The following is a 16,042-nucleotide window of genomic DNA, read 5'->3' as shown; positions in this document are numbered from 1 at the left end:
GCCTCAAACAGGGAAGCGCTGAGGAGCGCGGCGTAGAGCGGCAGTGGCGCGGGGCGGCGGGCAGGGGCTGCGTCCTCAGCCCTGGGCCGCTTATGGTCTCCCACGGCACCAGGTGCCCGGTTTTGCCCTCCCGTGTCGCGGGGAGTGGGTGATACGGCTGTGAGCCGGGGTCTCCTGCCTCGCGGCCCGGCCGCCTGTGCGGGTGAGGTGATGGTGGCCCATCTGCTGAGGTGCTGGGACAAGGCGCTTGCAGCTCCTGTGGGGTTTTCCTTGCAGAGGGAGGGTAACGCTGAGAGATACTTTCTCCCTGCGTCTTCTAGTGGATGAGGTGTTGTTCATTGATGCAATGTAAGTCTGTATTATGAGGCCCTTGCAGCTCATGGGGTGTTTTCCTTGGAGAGAGAGAGTAATGCTGAGAGGTACTTCGTCCCTGGGACTGCTAGTGGATGAGATGTTGTTCACTGATGCGATACAAAGCTGTATTATGGCCATTTGTAGAATTCCAGCAAAGTTGCTATTGCATAATTATAATGTTGTATTTACTATATACATGTTTTTGCTATGGTGGAATACAGATGAAGAAGCATCTTTACTGAAAGAACCAGCTGTAGAAGGATGAATAACTGAGGAACCAGAGCTTTCCCGGGGTGGGGCTCAGGTTCTGGCACTGCCTGACTGGATTGCTTTGTGTACTCACCCTTCGTTGCGGTGGCTCGCCATGCTGGAAAGGCAAACAGGTCCATGAAGTGGCCACTGAGTCCGTGGAAATTACTGCAGACTCAAAGTGACCACCAAATACTGGAAAAATTCTTCCAAACTAATGATCCTGATGACTTTGTACTCTGCCTCTCACATAAAGGCTGGCAAAGCCCTTTCTATTGTAGCTTTACCCATAGAGGTTTAATAATACATGTCTTAAGAGAATGACTTACATTTGTGCCACTGTAATATACAAAATTTTGCCTTTCATATTAGTTGAAATAACATTACTGGAACTATAACAGTCTAGGGGAAAGAATGAGGAATCTTAATAAGGGATTTATACATCCATACTTTTTTTTTCTAGTATCACTTGATCTAAAGATAGGTCAACTTCTTACTAGTGTAATGCACTGAAAATAACTCTTCATTGTCCCCGTGGTTTCAAATGGGCTTATCTTGTATGTAGAAGGCCTGCATTAAAATGAACGAATACTGACTTGCTTCATACTTGTGCAAGAAAAGAGCAGCCCAATTACTACAGAAATAATTATTTCAGAAACCAGTGTTACATGTCATTATATGAGCAAACAGGAAAAGATTATGAAGTGTATTAATGGAGAACAGCTCCCTGTTAATTTAGAAGTAGTATATCTCAGTGACTAGTAATAATTGAAAGAAAAGTGGTGAAAACAAATGCTGTATATGGGTACATGAGCATATTTTTTCCCATATATAATGACAGTGCAACTTCAGATGTTTTATAAATACACAAAAAAACCACAAACCCAACCCCAAAACAACCCAAACCCCAATGCATTAAATGGGCTTTTAAAATCTCTGTACAACCCTGCCTTCTCTTGCCTAGCACAGCATAGCTTTGTTTTCTCCACAAACAAGATTATCCTGAAAGGTGGTTACAGCAATCATTTGCAGTTTACTGTTTTAACCCTTATATTCCACCCCTCACCCACCCCCCCTTATCTCTTTTGTTAATGAAGCTATTGTGAAATAAGCTTAGGTGTGAATTTAAAATGCAGTAGCTTTTCTGCACTAACTTGCCTTGTGGATCCATGTTCTACTCTAAGAATGCCTTTTTGTGGTTTAGCTTAATCTACCTCAGACTCAACCAAACCACACAAAGTCACCTTTCACGTGAAAGAAAACTGTCCTTGCAAGCAGGTGGTAGTGGAATAGTTGTTACCTAACAGATATTAGGGGTTGTTGCCACATATAAATAAGGCTAAATCAACCTGAGTGTTGTCATTTTAAAGTCAAACAGTGATGGGGTAGAGATGAAATGGGGGATGTGTTTATGCTGGAAGACGGTTGTGGTCATTGCCAAAAAAACCATCGCTGCCTACCTGAATAGGGATATGTCATTCCACTGAGCCTTACTTCACTGGACAGACACTCCCCCCAGTTCAAAGTTTTCTCTGACCAACTTCAGGCAAATTTGAGAAAGCAAAAACGTATCTTAGCCACATGGTGGGATTAAAAAGACTTCATCCCATTTCATCTGAAAGGATCAAAAAAAGGACAAAAAAAAAAAGCTCATGGATACAAAGTCATTAGCTCCCAGAATCCTGTAAACTTGGACAGAACATAAAAGTGGAACAGCTGTCTGGTTCAGAGTGATTAAAATCACATTGCTGTCAATTTTGGTGAAGCCAATGATAATGATTAAAATAGAACTCAAAGTCTGGTGGCTTTTTTTTTTTTTTCCCTTTAAGACTGACTGACTGTTTAGCTAACTGAAGATCATCTTTTTGTTTCTGTTTACCTGCTCTCAATATCGAAATATAAACCTTACATATTCTGCCTATACTGTGAGGCTTAAATGATTTCAAAGTACAAAGTAGTCCTGTTCATTTTCCAAGAATTGCTGGGCTCATGGATCATATTGATGAGAGTATGTAATAATAATTCACCTTTTACGCATTTCCATTTTCATAGGTAACTCACAGTCTTGACAGATGTGTGCCCTTTCTTTGTTATTTTTAATTAATACCATTATAATAAGTAGTCTTTTTAAATCTGTATAGATGAATAATGTAGACGGTTATGTAATTGAATGCAGCTATGTTTTGGCCGTCAAAATATAGGGTGTGCATGCATTCTGAATAACACCAGATTCTGTAGCCTGTGTGTGTAGGGAGCAAAGTGGTCTATGAAGTCTCTCCAGAAACATCCTTCATGGATTCTGTGGATAGGAATGATCAATTACATTACTCAAATGCAACATAATTTAACTGTTTGTTTTTGAGATAGTAAGTCTCACATGACAGGAAAATAAGATGCCCTTTTCTGCTGTGGGAAAGCAGTTTTTTAAGTGTACAGAAAGTTAAACATCTTTGAAGCTATTCTTCACAGAACTGATGAAATGTGCTGAAAGTATCTTGAGAAAAAGTGTGCCTTCTCCATTTATAAAACAGCCTTATGGAAGAACTCAGAGAGCAATACCTTTCCATGTTAATGGGTAACAAAACCAGTTGACTTGTCCTACAAATTCTAAAACAGTGTTTTATGCTGCAGTAAGAAAAATTATTGCAAAATCATCCATAGCAGGCTTGATGTTTCTGTTTTTCTAAACCATTAGTTTACCAGCCTTCAGTTATATTTCTTGCCTTCGTTGCTGAGCCAGAGCAGACAAGGAGAAAGCACCCTTGTTCACTCAATGCAATGTTGAGTGACGTGCTGTTGAGTCTAATTTGAGCTAATCTACATATCTTTGCATGAAATGTTTTAAGGGCTTGCGGATGATTCATTCTGCTAGCTAAACTGGATGCAACAACTTTAGCAGAGCACAGTAACACATTAAGGTCATTACCACAATTTGCAGTGATTGCTTGAATCAGTGTAAGAAATGAACTGAAAAAGTTTAACTTGAGACAGCTGCTGAGGTTGAACTGAGCCATTTAGCTGACTTTATGTCGGAGTGACTTACCATGCTGTAGAGTGCAGTTTAAAGGTGATTTGTGAGCAGCTCAGCTCCCTGTTGGTTGAAAATGTTGGAAAGGGTAGACAGCTGGTGAAAGCAAGCTATCATCCAACTCAAGTTATGCCATCCACTTCTAAATTTTGCTCTGCTTTTGCATTTTTTATTCATGCAGGTCTTGTTCTGTAAAAAGAAACAAACTTCACAATGTATTGCTGATGGACTGAGCATTAGCCTGAGGCAGAAATACTTGTGGGAAAGTTTTGCAGGTGGCCACTTAGCTGTCATATGAGGCTAATGCTAACTGATGCTAATTGCTAGCTAATCACAAAGTGGGCTTCATCTGTGCTGGTAGGTATACTGATAAAGAACCAATTGCTACTTTTTATAATAACTTAGTTTTTCTGATGTGTAATGCTTGGGAATGCCCTGATGCATTTTTGCCATTGTTTTAAAATGTTCATCTGGATTCTGATTGGCCAAAGGGCATAGGCAGGTTCTGAATTTGTTTTGTCACTTACACTTTTGTGATGGTAAGGAAGTTTTGCTCTATAAACAGACTTTGCTAGTCAAAGCTACTGGTTTTAATATATGTTCACCCTTAAGACTGTCTGTAGGGCACATCTTGAAGAATCCCATTCATTTTAAGGTAAATAACTTATTTTGTTAGTAAAGTAAATTATGTCAGTAACACAACTTGATATCTGACTTTTGTAATGAAAACATAGGGTTAAAAGGCTTTTGCATAAATGTTGTTGGACCTGATCTTTTACCATTTTGTAAAACCTTTTAAATACATGAAAACTGAGCACAATGTTGTTATTTTAATCTGATAGTGATTACTGCTGTTTGGTTATCACAAAGTTTTACTCATAATTTTGCTTCCTTTCCTGTCTGTACCCTTTTTTTATCCTTAAGAGAAGAAAATATTTAAGTGCTTGCTGCAGAGACTGATTTTCCTGTTGTCTTTAGTTTGTTAGTGAGTTTCCTAAATCAAATCCAAAAGTCAGGTGATCTTCTAGTAACTTTTATAGTATTAAATATGGTAAAGCTACATTTTGGTATATCTACTTATTTAATGTTTATAAACAACCTGAGCACATTGTAGATGAGAACTGTTCTGTTGCTGTGCAGCATCATATTAGGATCATATCTTTCATTTTTTATTGCAGAACAGTTGAGGAAATCAGGACCTTCTGATCTAGAATCATGATGTTAGATAAGCATACACATCTATGGGGGAAATTTCTTTCTTTATCGCTCCGTGTGCCATTTCCATTTAATGCTATCTCCCAGTTATAATTTAAAAATGGTTCTACTAATACTCTAGAAATCTGCAACCAGTGAAGTACTAATATAAGTATTGTTTCATACTTTAAGATTCAGTCATGCATGTCTGTATCAGGAAAAATACCTTGAATTTTTGCAATTCAATATGAAGTGTCACCGCTCATCTGTTGTAGACACCACTGAAAAGTTTAAATTTTAATTTTGTTGTCATGGCCTGTAGTTGTTGTATGTGCTTTGTAATGCATAATTATAGTTAAAACCAGGAAAGATTGAGTGGTTTTTAGATGAACAATACCAATAACCTTGAAAGTATTTCCTTCTACTGCTGGTTTCTCCACTTTGTCTAAAAAAATACTGCAAGATTGGAAATAAATATGTTAAATGTAAGTGATCCCTTATTTTTTCTTGTTTTATAGGAGAAGTGAGGAAACTACAGGCAATCAGCCTCACCTCCATCCCTGGAAAGGTGATGGAACAGCTCATCCTGAAGGTCATCTCTAAGCATGTAAAGAAAAATAAGGTCATCAGGAACAGTCAGTGTGGATTCACCAAGGGGAAATCATGCCTGACCAGCCTGATAGCCTTCTATGATGGAATGACTGGCTGTGCATACAAGGGGAGAGCAGTGGATGCTGCCTACCTTGACCTCAGCAAGGCTTTTGACACTGTCTCCCATAACATACTCATGCATAAACTCAGGAAGTGTGGACTAGATGAGTGGACAGTGAGGGGGACTGAGAACTGGCTGAATGGCAGAGCTCAGAGGGTTGTAATCAACAGAGCAGTTCAAAAGACACAGGGAACCACTGGAGAGGGTCCAGCAGAGGGCTGCAAAGATGATGGGACTGGAGCATCTCCCTTGTGAGGAAAGGCTGAGAGAGCTGGGCCTGTGTAGCCTGGAGAAGAGAAGACTGAGAGGGGATCTTATCGATGTCTACAAATATCTTAAGGGTGAGTGTCAAGAGGACGGGGCCAGGCTTTTTTCAGTAGTGCCCAGCCACAGGACAAGGGGCAATGAGCACAGACTGCAACACATTAATCCTTCTCAGTATGAGGAAGACCACCTTTACTTTGAGGGTGCCAGAGCACTGGAATAGGCTGCCCAGAGAGGTTGTAGAGTCTCCTTCTCTGGAGACATTCAAAACCCACCTGGATGTGACTGCAACCAGCTCCAGGTGAACCTGCTTTAGCATGGGGTTGGACTTCAGGGGTCCTCAAACTTTTTAAACAGTGGGTCGGTGCACAGAAGTGGCAGGAAGTTATCTGTGGCTGCTCAGTTTCCACCTACAACCCCGGGTGTGTGTGTCTGTAAATACTGGGGGCCAGATTGAGGACCCTGGGGGGCCATATCCGGCCCATGGGCTGTAGTTTGAGGACCCCTGGACTAGATGATCTCCAGAGATCCCTTCCAACCCTGACCGTTCTGTGATTTTAGAGCTTATGTGGATGGAAACTGGCAACATTCAGTGGAAATGAAACTAAATTTGTAATTTAGAAAGAACAGAAGTTATCATAAATTAAGATGTATTATGTAGGTAACCAAGATATTAGACCATCCTGAAAAATGGGGGAAGGAAGAAGTGCTGTCATGAAGGCTGGAATGACTTATTCAGAACGCAAAATGATCTTTGCACAATCACACTTATGGTAATGTTAGGTTATGTTTCTTTGGTTTAAAATTGCTGACAGAAAACGGTCAAGACAAGTGTTTCTGTCTGAACTGAGGACAGAAAATGTATGAGTACCTTTGCTGAAAATGCTACTGATTGCTACACCAGAGCAGGAGGCAGCAGTGGGTGATAGATTGTGCTGCATAGAGAAATCCTAATGTTAATAAATAGTGCATCATATTTCTGTTCTTTTTCATACTTGAAATTCAAAGTAATTGTAAAACTGCCCTGTTTTCTTATGCATCCCAGTGCTAGAAGAGCTGATGCTAATGGCTAATGAAGCAGAAAGAGAAATGGGTCTTCTATAATTAGAAAAAATATTGTTCGTATGAGGGATGTATTTGGGACTGTGTGAAGTTATACGTAGTATAGCTTCCTTGTAAGATTCCTTGGTATGCTAATCCTTGACCAAACAGAATTGGAAAGTTCCATCTTGTGGGTTTCAACCTATGCATTTGTGGGAAAACACATTTGGGATGTAGATGAAAGATGGAAGCTGATAAAAGGTGAATAATGACAGGTGTGAAAAAGAGGAAAATGAATGAGAAAACTTCAGAAGGAACTTTTCTTGCACTTAGCATCACATGCAAGATGTGTTATTTTTGAAAAGCAAGTAATAGTTTGTGGAAGAGGACTATGTAGACTTGCAAAGTCTCAAGATAACAAAGGCATATTTTTGGAGCTCTGTGCAGTGCTTGTTTCAGAGCTGCTGGATGTTAGTAGAATGCTTCTCATCTATTCAGCATTTAGACATTCCATTCTGGAAATTTACAGCACTTGGTTATTATCAGTCAATTATTAACAACTTTGATGTTAGCAAATCAGCTGTTGTGTTCCACTGGCCTGGAGATGAGAATTTGTAAAGACTTACACCTGTTTCCTCTAAGGAAAAGAAGCAGGATTGGTAAGCACAACTGGCCTGGAATGTATTAATGGTGTCAGTGACTGTATTCTAGGATGTTGTGCTTACTCTTCTTATTATGGATGATCAAGTATTTTATTGGACATGTGAAACTTAGATGCAACTGTGTTGACTCTCAGCTAAGCAACTGCAGTGTAACGGTAAGGGTTGTCTTTTAGAGGCTGATCAACAATTGGTAACTGGAAGGTCTGATGCAACTAAGCAAAACCTGCTTCAGATCATAATTGGCATACTGTGCTTTACCAAGCATCGCTGGCTGGCAGTGAAGAGGCTTTCCGCTGTTTCTAAGCAGTACATGAGACTATCTAAATGACAGTCTCTAAGGGCATTTTGGGGAGATCATTTGTACATCTATGGAGGAAATGAGATCTTGTTTGGATGCCTTTCTTGCCTAGTTCTTTGTGTGGCTTTCTTCGGTGGGCCATACAAGATAGCACTAACAGGATAATCCTCTAAGTCCCTTAGTGGGTACTGGCTTTGCAAACACTGCAAATTGTGTTAATTTAAAATAGAATGTTGAATGCTGAATAGGAATAAATAGACTATATCATAGTGCTGGCAAACGTGTATATTTTAATTATTATTTTTATTATCAGTACATGACTAATTTGAGATATCAGGTCTACAAATCAAGGAGCTGTCCAAGTGAACTTGTTACATAATTTCTATAATTAGTCTTTTCTCACAGTTCCCACCACTACTTTTTGGAAGCTGAAATGCCATGACAGAATGTTGTTTGGATGTCAGAGAAATGAACACAGGATGCTGTTCGCTGGAACAGACTAGGAGAATCGTGGTTGAGGGTCTGCTGGTGATATTCAGACCACAGCTGATGACTCTCAGACTGAAGTGCATGCAATAGGAGAGAGGTTGTAATTTTTACAAACAGTGGTCTCAGAAAATAGGCTCCTGTTTAAGTCCATTATCTCATTTTGAATTTCCCCATCAATTTTTCTGTGTGCCTCCAGTGCAGCAAAGCTTCGCCCTGCAAATTATGAAATAATCTTTCATAGTGAATTGTGACAGTGTTTGTTGTTGGGAAGTCCTCTTTTTTTGTCCTCTGTGTTGCTTTGATCCTCTGGTAATGTTGTCTTCTCCTTAGCCAATCTGCACCTTTCAAAAACTTCCACTAATCTTTTACAAAACGAGGAAAAAAACCACCAACCGTTTTAGTCGCCTGATATTGAACAGTAGTAACATTTGTTTTCTTAGTAATGCGGATGTTAAGAATGATGATCCCATAACTTGATAACTTCTTCCTAACTTTCATAGTTGGTTCATGGAAACACGAGGTTTGAGGGTTGTCTGTAGGTGATTTTTGTTTTGTTTTGTTTTTTAATTGGGCTGCTTTTCCCCCTGCATTTTTCATGTGCAAATTTCCTGCACTTCCCATTCCTCAGAGACTCTAGAAGTGGTAAGTTATCTCCATCCTTTCTCTCATGTACTTTGATCTGTAAAGCCCAATGTCATGATTCCACAGTGATTACTGGTAGACAGTGGATTTGATACTCCCTGCCTTGAGCATGGTGGATTTCTGCTGTTTCTTAAAATGGCAGCATGAAGACAACATAAGCATATTCAGAGCATTTCTTGTGGGGAGGAGATCTTGCTGAGGCCAGGATAATGATTGCTTTTGTTGATTGCTTGATGATGATTGCTTGAGGCAGTAGTGATACTGGAGGATGCCTCTTTCGTACATGTGAGGAGAGAGCAAAGAAACTAATTTATAAGTACCTGTAAGCAGAGGCTGTGGTAAATCCGTCAGATATATAATGCTACAGCAAGTGGTCTTGCTTGCTATTTGAATACCTCTTCAGTTGGTGCCTTCATAGACCACGTGTATTCCTGTGTTTGTTCTGCTGTAGCTCCTCGTTATGTTGGCGTCCTCCAGCTTGTTTTCTTTGCTTTCTCAGTCCACTGTGGCTTCGAGGAGCTAAAGAAGACTGCAGGAGCAGAGTAGGAAATAAGGGAGGAGCATGCATTTGCAAGGGAGGAAAGATCCTGCTTAGTTTGTAGAAAGAGGAGGGTTTAAGAGTACATGCAAAATATATTGAGATGGGTTGATAAAAGACATCGTGACTGCCTGTTAGAATTGCTGCTTCTGATATTCTTCAGGCTAGCAATCTTGTGGCAGCCATGAAGGTATGTGTTTCTCTTGAGTGTTGTTAGTGTATTTCTGGTAATTCAAATGCTCAGTGGACAACAATAATATAACCACATCCATACTTGGAAAGCATTCCTGCCTTGGAATACCACATCCTAGCTAGGGCTATGCTTTAAAATTGCATTTTATACCCTATGTAGATATTGCAAAATAGCTGTAGTTGTACAGTGTACTTTGAGCATGAGGCTTTTTAAGGTTCCTATTGGCAAGAAAAAAAGATTTACCAAGTTTTCACTATAAAAAAAAACCCCACAACAAACCAGCAGAAGTGGAGGGAAAAAGGGAAAATTCCATAATGAGATTTGTACCGATAAACATACAGAGAGGAACTGAATTATTTTTCTATATTATTGAACATGCTATGTAACTTATGACAGAATTAAGGAATGTTCAGAGATCATGGAGATAAACAGACTGCTAGTTGAGGTAGACACAAGTTGGCATTGGAAGGCAGCTTGGAGGACTGCCAAAATACTTCTGGAGTCCAGACATGAAAATCAATATGATGTAACTTGCTCATCAAATTGATTTTTATTATAAATTTTGATAAAAAAATTGATAAATTTTGATTAAAAAAGTTTGCTAACCAAAGCTCAGCTATTGAACCTCCATGTGGCCTTTAGCTCACTGCTTAGCTTCTCCACGTTTGTTTTTTTTTCAATTGTAAACAATGAATAATGTTACCCCAGACTATTGTTTGTAAAATAAAGCATGTGGGATTCTGGGAAAAGTGATAGTAAACACAGAAAGGACTGCAAAGTGTGTTTAAGGCTGCACAACCTAGTAAAATTAGGAGGAAAGTTTCAGCAGTCCTGGTTTTCAGCATGCCACATACATTGGTACTTCATAGATTCTTACAGTGTCTTTCTCACCATGGTTTCTAATCTTCTTTCAGTAGTGTTTAATCAATGTGAATAACTTTTTCTTTTTTTTTTTTTTTTTACATGCGGTTTCTCCTCTAAACCACCACAGTGTCCCTCCCTTTACCTCATATAACAGGGTCTCATCCTGGTTCTCAGGGAGCCAGTTCATGATACTTCTGTGTGTGTATACATGTGTATTTACACACACACGCTCTATAAATAAAACAGTTGATCAAAGAAGCTGAATCTTGCTCAAGTTAGTAAAGCAAACTCAGTGTTCTGTTTTAAACTCAGATATGAAGAGTAAAATAAATACGCAAGTTTGGGTTTTTTTGCAAACCCTTCTAAGAAAGGCAAACCCTTTCTTTCCAAACATTCTGACTGCATCAAATTTCCCAAGAGTAGTTGTACACTAAAATAATATTTCAAATGTAACAGCTTGAGTGTTTCATTTTAATTCTGACAAAGATGTGAGATAGACATAGTTACTGGGGAAACTGAAATTTCTCTGTAATAAGGAATAATTAATCTTGTATAAAAAGAAATAAAAGCATTCTTATAAGCATTTTCTCCGGCAATAATGCAGCTGAAAAATGCTGACTATCTTTGTATTTATGCTGATGATCTAAATTCACAGCCTCAACACTAAAGCCCAACCAACCTGAAACATACAAACAACTTGTATTTCCTATAAGATTTTTTCAAACTATTTTCCTATCATTTAATTAATCCTCCTTTTATGTGAGATGAAGGGATTTGCTTCTTGAATTATAGAATCACTCAGGTTGGAGGGGATTTTGGGAGGTCACCAGTTCAACCCGCTCAAAGCGGGGTCAACACTGAAATCAGACCATGTTGCTCAGGGCTTTCTTTGGCAGCTATGGGAAACTTCCAAGAAAGGAAATTCCACAGCCTCTTGTGGCAACCTGTTGCATTGCTTCACTGTCCTCGCTAGCTGGTTGGAACAGCTTTGTTTCAATTTATGATCGTTGTCTTTCTCCCCCTGTGCACCTCAATAAAGAGCCTGGCTTTGCCTTTGCTTGTAGGTAAAGATCTAGCCTTGTAGCTACTGGAAGGCTGGCATTAAGTCTCTGCTACCTGTTCTCCTTTCCACACTAGAGAAGCCCAGCTTCCCTTAGCCTGTCTTTGCAGAGAACATGTGTTCAAGCCTCTGACCATTTTGGCTTTCTATTGACTAAAGTTTATCAACTTCTTTCTTGTACTCGGATACCAAAAACTGGACACAGTATTCCAGACACAGATAACAAATGAGTAGTAAGGAGGAATAGTTATTTCCCTTTACCTAGCTGTGCTTATCTTTATACAGCTCAGGATGCTGTTAGCCTTCACTGCTGGCTGGTGTTTACCCCACTGTTCACCAGGACCTCCCAGATCTTATCCAGTGGTTCCAAGTAGTTTGTCAGTCCCAGCCTGTGAAATGGCAAAAGGTTAGTTCAGCCAAAGTGCCAGGCTTTGCTTTAGTCTGTGCTGAACTTCACGTGGTTCCTGTCAGTTGATTCTCTAGCTTATCTTCTGAGATGGAAGTTTTAGGCTTATTGGAATCTGAAACTTCTATTACAAAGAGCATAATTATTTTCTTACTAGCGATAGTGATTAAGACCTTCATTTTATACTTAATTTCAGGGAAAAGTAATAGCTCCATATTGTCTCCTGTAATACCAGAGCACTAGTTCAGCTCCTGGGGACCAGAAAGAGGATGGGGTGTTTGTTCTACCCTGACTTGGTGAAAAGTGCCACCTACTGAGCCTATCGCCCAGCTGTGCAAACGTAAGTATGCAAAACATGGTCTTTAATCCAGATTCTGACTCAGTGCAATCCAGTTTATTTAATGATATGAGTCGATGTTGTTACATCACATGATGTGTCTGTACAAGCCAAAGAAACCTAAGATTTTTATATGGTGATAGCTAGGAAATCTTCCAATCTCCTTCAGTGCAGTAATAAAATAACAATGTAACAGGGAATATATGCGTATTAAATTTTGTTACTGTAAAACTAAAGGAAGTGCAGCCTGCATGCAGTCTCAGCATATGCTGAGAAAAGAAGAAAAAAAAAATAGCAAAAGCTGCTACTGCAAGGAGGAAAATTATGATAGCTGGTTTTGGAGGAGATGTAAGGACTGCATAACGTGAGGAACAGATTAAAAACTGAAGAGCGTGTAGTGGCAAAATCTTTACAAAACACTTCATAAAACTGTTTATGGCTCAGTAAGATAAACAGTAGCATACAGCTCTATAAACATGCCTCATGCCATGATGTGTTTGAAGTGTGCTGCTTCTGTTTCGGATCTATCAGCTGTCCGGTGTACCTACATGCTTGCCTGGTTTTGTTCTTATCCCATTTGGTATGTTTAGGAAGAGGTGCCATCCTTTCCTGTAGATTTTGCATCTTACAGTGTGTTTCAACTTCATCCTTGTGGTTACTATGTTGTCTTTGGCTCAGTAAAGAAGGACTCCTATCTAGCTTATACGTTATTTAGGAGGCAACTATCAAAACCCAACAATGTTAACATGTCTCCTAGACAAGGGTAGAAAGCATAATCCCCGGTCTGTGCAGTGTTAGCTTCTGTAGCCAGATGATGATGTTTCTGCCATTGTCTGCTGCTCTTACGTGATTATGTGTTGTGAAACACGAGACACTGCTCATAATTTTGCTTCCCAAACTGAAAACACACATGTGAGGTACAACGTGCATTTGTTCTGGCTGGAAGGAGGAGCTATGCTTTGGTGTTACAACATGATTTACAGTCATAGAAGAGCGGTGGATTGGTGGTTGGTTGGTTGTTTTCCCCAATGAAAGTTGAGATAAGCAGTTTCAATCTTATCGATATCTGATGTGCTTCATTGGGAGGCAGTGGTTGTCTAACATTTTATAACAGAGGAGGAAATAATTCCAGTTTATGAAATCTGTCTTTTCAGCCTTTATTAGGGCAAATTAAACTAATGGGTTGCATGCCTTTGACTTCAGTTTTAGTCATTATATGTTCAGTTATTTAAGTTTGCTTTACATAGTAGCTAATTTATGAACAGCTGTGAATATTATTTCTGTATTGATTTAAATAGTTATTGACCCATTGCTCCAGTCTATTCAGGAGTTTAGAAAAGCAAATGTACTAATGGCAGTGTAGAAGAGTTTTCCTTGAATGTCCTATTGAGACAGTGTTGTATCAAATGATACCTTTGGTTGTGAAAGAAGAAAAACGTTACCAGCAGTACCTGTGGCTACTATTTTGCTTTTCACCTCCATGTGTCTTTATTATTCTCTGCACTGTGACAGGAAAAGATTGGGTGTGGTAATTAGACTACTGACCTGGGACTCATCAGAGAAACCTGGTTATGCATCAGATACGTTCTGTAGTCATGGGTAAGTCACTTCCCTGGGCTGCTGTTTCCACACAACTTGAGCCTCCCTGGTAAAAAGTTCTGCATAGGAGCCAGGAACTGTCATGAAAGAAATGCAAACTAGAACAAGCAGTGCAGAAATTACTTTTGTATTTCACTCTATAAAGCAATACATGCTAGAAGGGAAATTGCCCTGCTGGTCTGAAAAAAAAGTTGCGCTGCTGTGCGCTGGATGATCTAAGGCTGGATGAAGGTAAACACGTGGCAGCGTGCACGTCGGGGAAAAATGTTTGGCATTTTCGTGTTGCTTAGCATGTTTCACTGAACGAGTGTCTAATCTGTGAATGCTGTCTTAATGTTATTTTATATTCTGCAAGTTTCGTTGGTTGTGAACAAACTCGAGTATCAGAGCAGTCTACAGGGGGAGCAGTGAAGAAGCAACTTCTTTATTTCCTGCCTTAAGTAGCGTGCCTGCATTTGCCAGAACGCTCTGTTTTTTACTTTCAGACCAAGGCAACAAGGAAGCCATATTCCAGCAGGCAAGCGGAACATTTTTAGGAACCTCAGCAGTATGTGTTCTTGTGAAAGCAGATTTAAGCTTTCTTCTGAAAGTAAATTTCAGGTGTTTGGTAAAACAGCCAACAGTATAGAGACGACCTGAGGATTTGTGTACCTAATACAAATCCTTTTTCCCTTCCCTGTTTTTTCACTTTTTCTTCAGAAAAAGCTGTGAAAAAAGGGGCCAAAAGGGGGAAACAAAACCCACGTTTTCCTCGGGTTCGAGTGGTTCCTAAAACCCAAAAAGCTCTTTGTTTTTCCTTAGAAAGAAAGGCCACAAGGCCTGATCGCGCTGGAGAGGCTGGCACTGGACTCGGGGCATCGGAGCGGCGAGTTTTGCCAGGTGTTGAACATGGCAGTATTTTGCAGGGCTTGGCTTCCAAATCAGCGTCGCAAACTCTCTCCCCGCCCCTTACTCGTCGGGGATTTCCCCTCCTTCCCTGCAAACTGCAGCCACCGCCGAGCACAGAAGGTCATGCCGAGATCTGTGGAAGGGCAGGGGAGCCAGGCGGTGCCAGGAGGCGAGGCTGAGCTCGGCGGGGCTGCTGGCGGCGCTGCGGGGGGGCTGGAGGAGGGAGGCGGGAGGAGGAGTTGAGGAGCCCGGGCCCGGGAGCCTCCCCGCTTACCGCACTAGGAAGTGACGCTTTCCCTGAGTCCCGGAGAGAAAGAAACAAAGTTTGGGGTTTTGGTTTTTTTTTTCTCCTCCTTCTTTAGCATCCCCACCCCACCCCCCACGCATTTGCGAACTGCCGCTCCGCGTCCCCCCGCAGGTGCCCGGCCGCGGCGGCCCTGCCTCGCCTCGCAGGTGAGCAAGCACGTTTTCTTCCCTCTCCTCTTTTCCGCGGGTTTATCTTTTTTTCTTTTTCCGCACGATTTGCTTCCGTTTTCCTGCCATTTTGGAGAAGGGGTGTCTTTCCTGGGGCGCTTTTTTTTTTTTTTTTTTTTTGTCTTCGGTGTGTGTGTGTGGTATGTGCTTTGTTTGTGGGCGCTGGGTGCAGGATGAGGAGGAGAGGCACCTGTGGAGGTGGCGGGGCTGAGCGGCTCCGCGCCTGGGCCGAGCAGCCCCCCGGGGCCGGGGTCGCGGCGCTGCTGCAGGGGGCTGCTCGCCGCTGCCTGCCGCCTCGCGGCTCCGGCGGGCCCCCCGGCTGCCGCTGGGCTGCCGCGGCGGCGAGGCTGTGTCCGCGCCCGGGTGAGCTGCCCGCGGACGGTATTTTGGGGGGTGGACTGGGGGGTGTGTGTGCTTTTCTCGGTGCTCGCTGCGTGCCGGAGCGGGGTAGCTCCGTGTGTGCCGCGGCCTGTGGCGAGCACGCCGTGCGGCGGGGCTCGGCTTGCAAGGGTTGGGTTTCTTTGCTGGGATTTACGCAGTGGAAGGGGGATGGGGTGGGGAGAAATCTATTTGATAATTTCTGAAAAATCCCGTGCTCTCAAATGTACAGCTCTTTCTCTGGCAGCAACTGCAAAGGACTGATTCTTTGCAGTTTACCAGTAGAAGCTGACAATACACCCACGCACGTATGTGAGAGTCTTATATAATACTTAAGTTGCTGGTGTGTGTGGTTGGTTTTCGTGTGTTTTT

At 41.4% G+C, this 16,042-nt stretch overlaps 1 protein-coding gene across 2 annotated transcripts in view; it reads left to right on the top strand.

Annotated features, from left to right (window-relative positions):
- The first annotated feature begins 100 nt into the window (after positions 1-100).
- Positions 101-16,042, top strand: part of MIDEAS (mitotic deacetylase associated SANT domain protein) — a 63,859-nt gene continuing 47,917 nt past the window's right edge. For both annotated transcript variants that reach the window (XM_080397676.1, XM_080397677.1), the window contains exon 1: positions 101-15,271. The gene's annotated coding sequence lies outside the window, so the exon portion shown is untranslated. The remainder of the gene's footprint in view (positions 15,272-16,042) is intronic.

This window comes from Falco punctatus (genome assembly GCF_963210335.1).
Source record: "Falco punctatus genome assembly, chromosome: 7".
Taxonomy (NCBI): domain Eukaryota; kingdom Metazoa; phylum Chordata; class Aves; order Falconiformes; family Falconidae; genus Falco; species Falco punctatus.
This window is presented reverse-complemented; position numbering and strand designations above follow the sequence as displayed.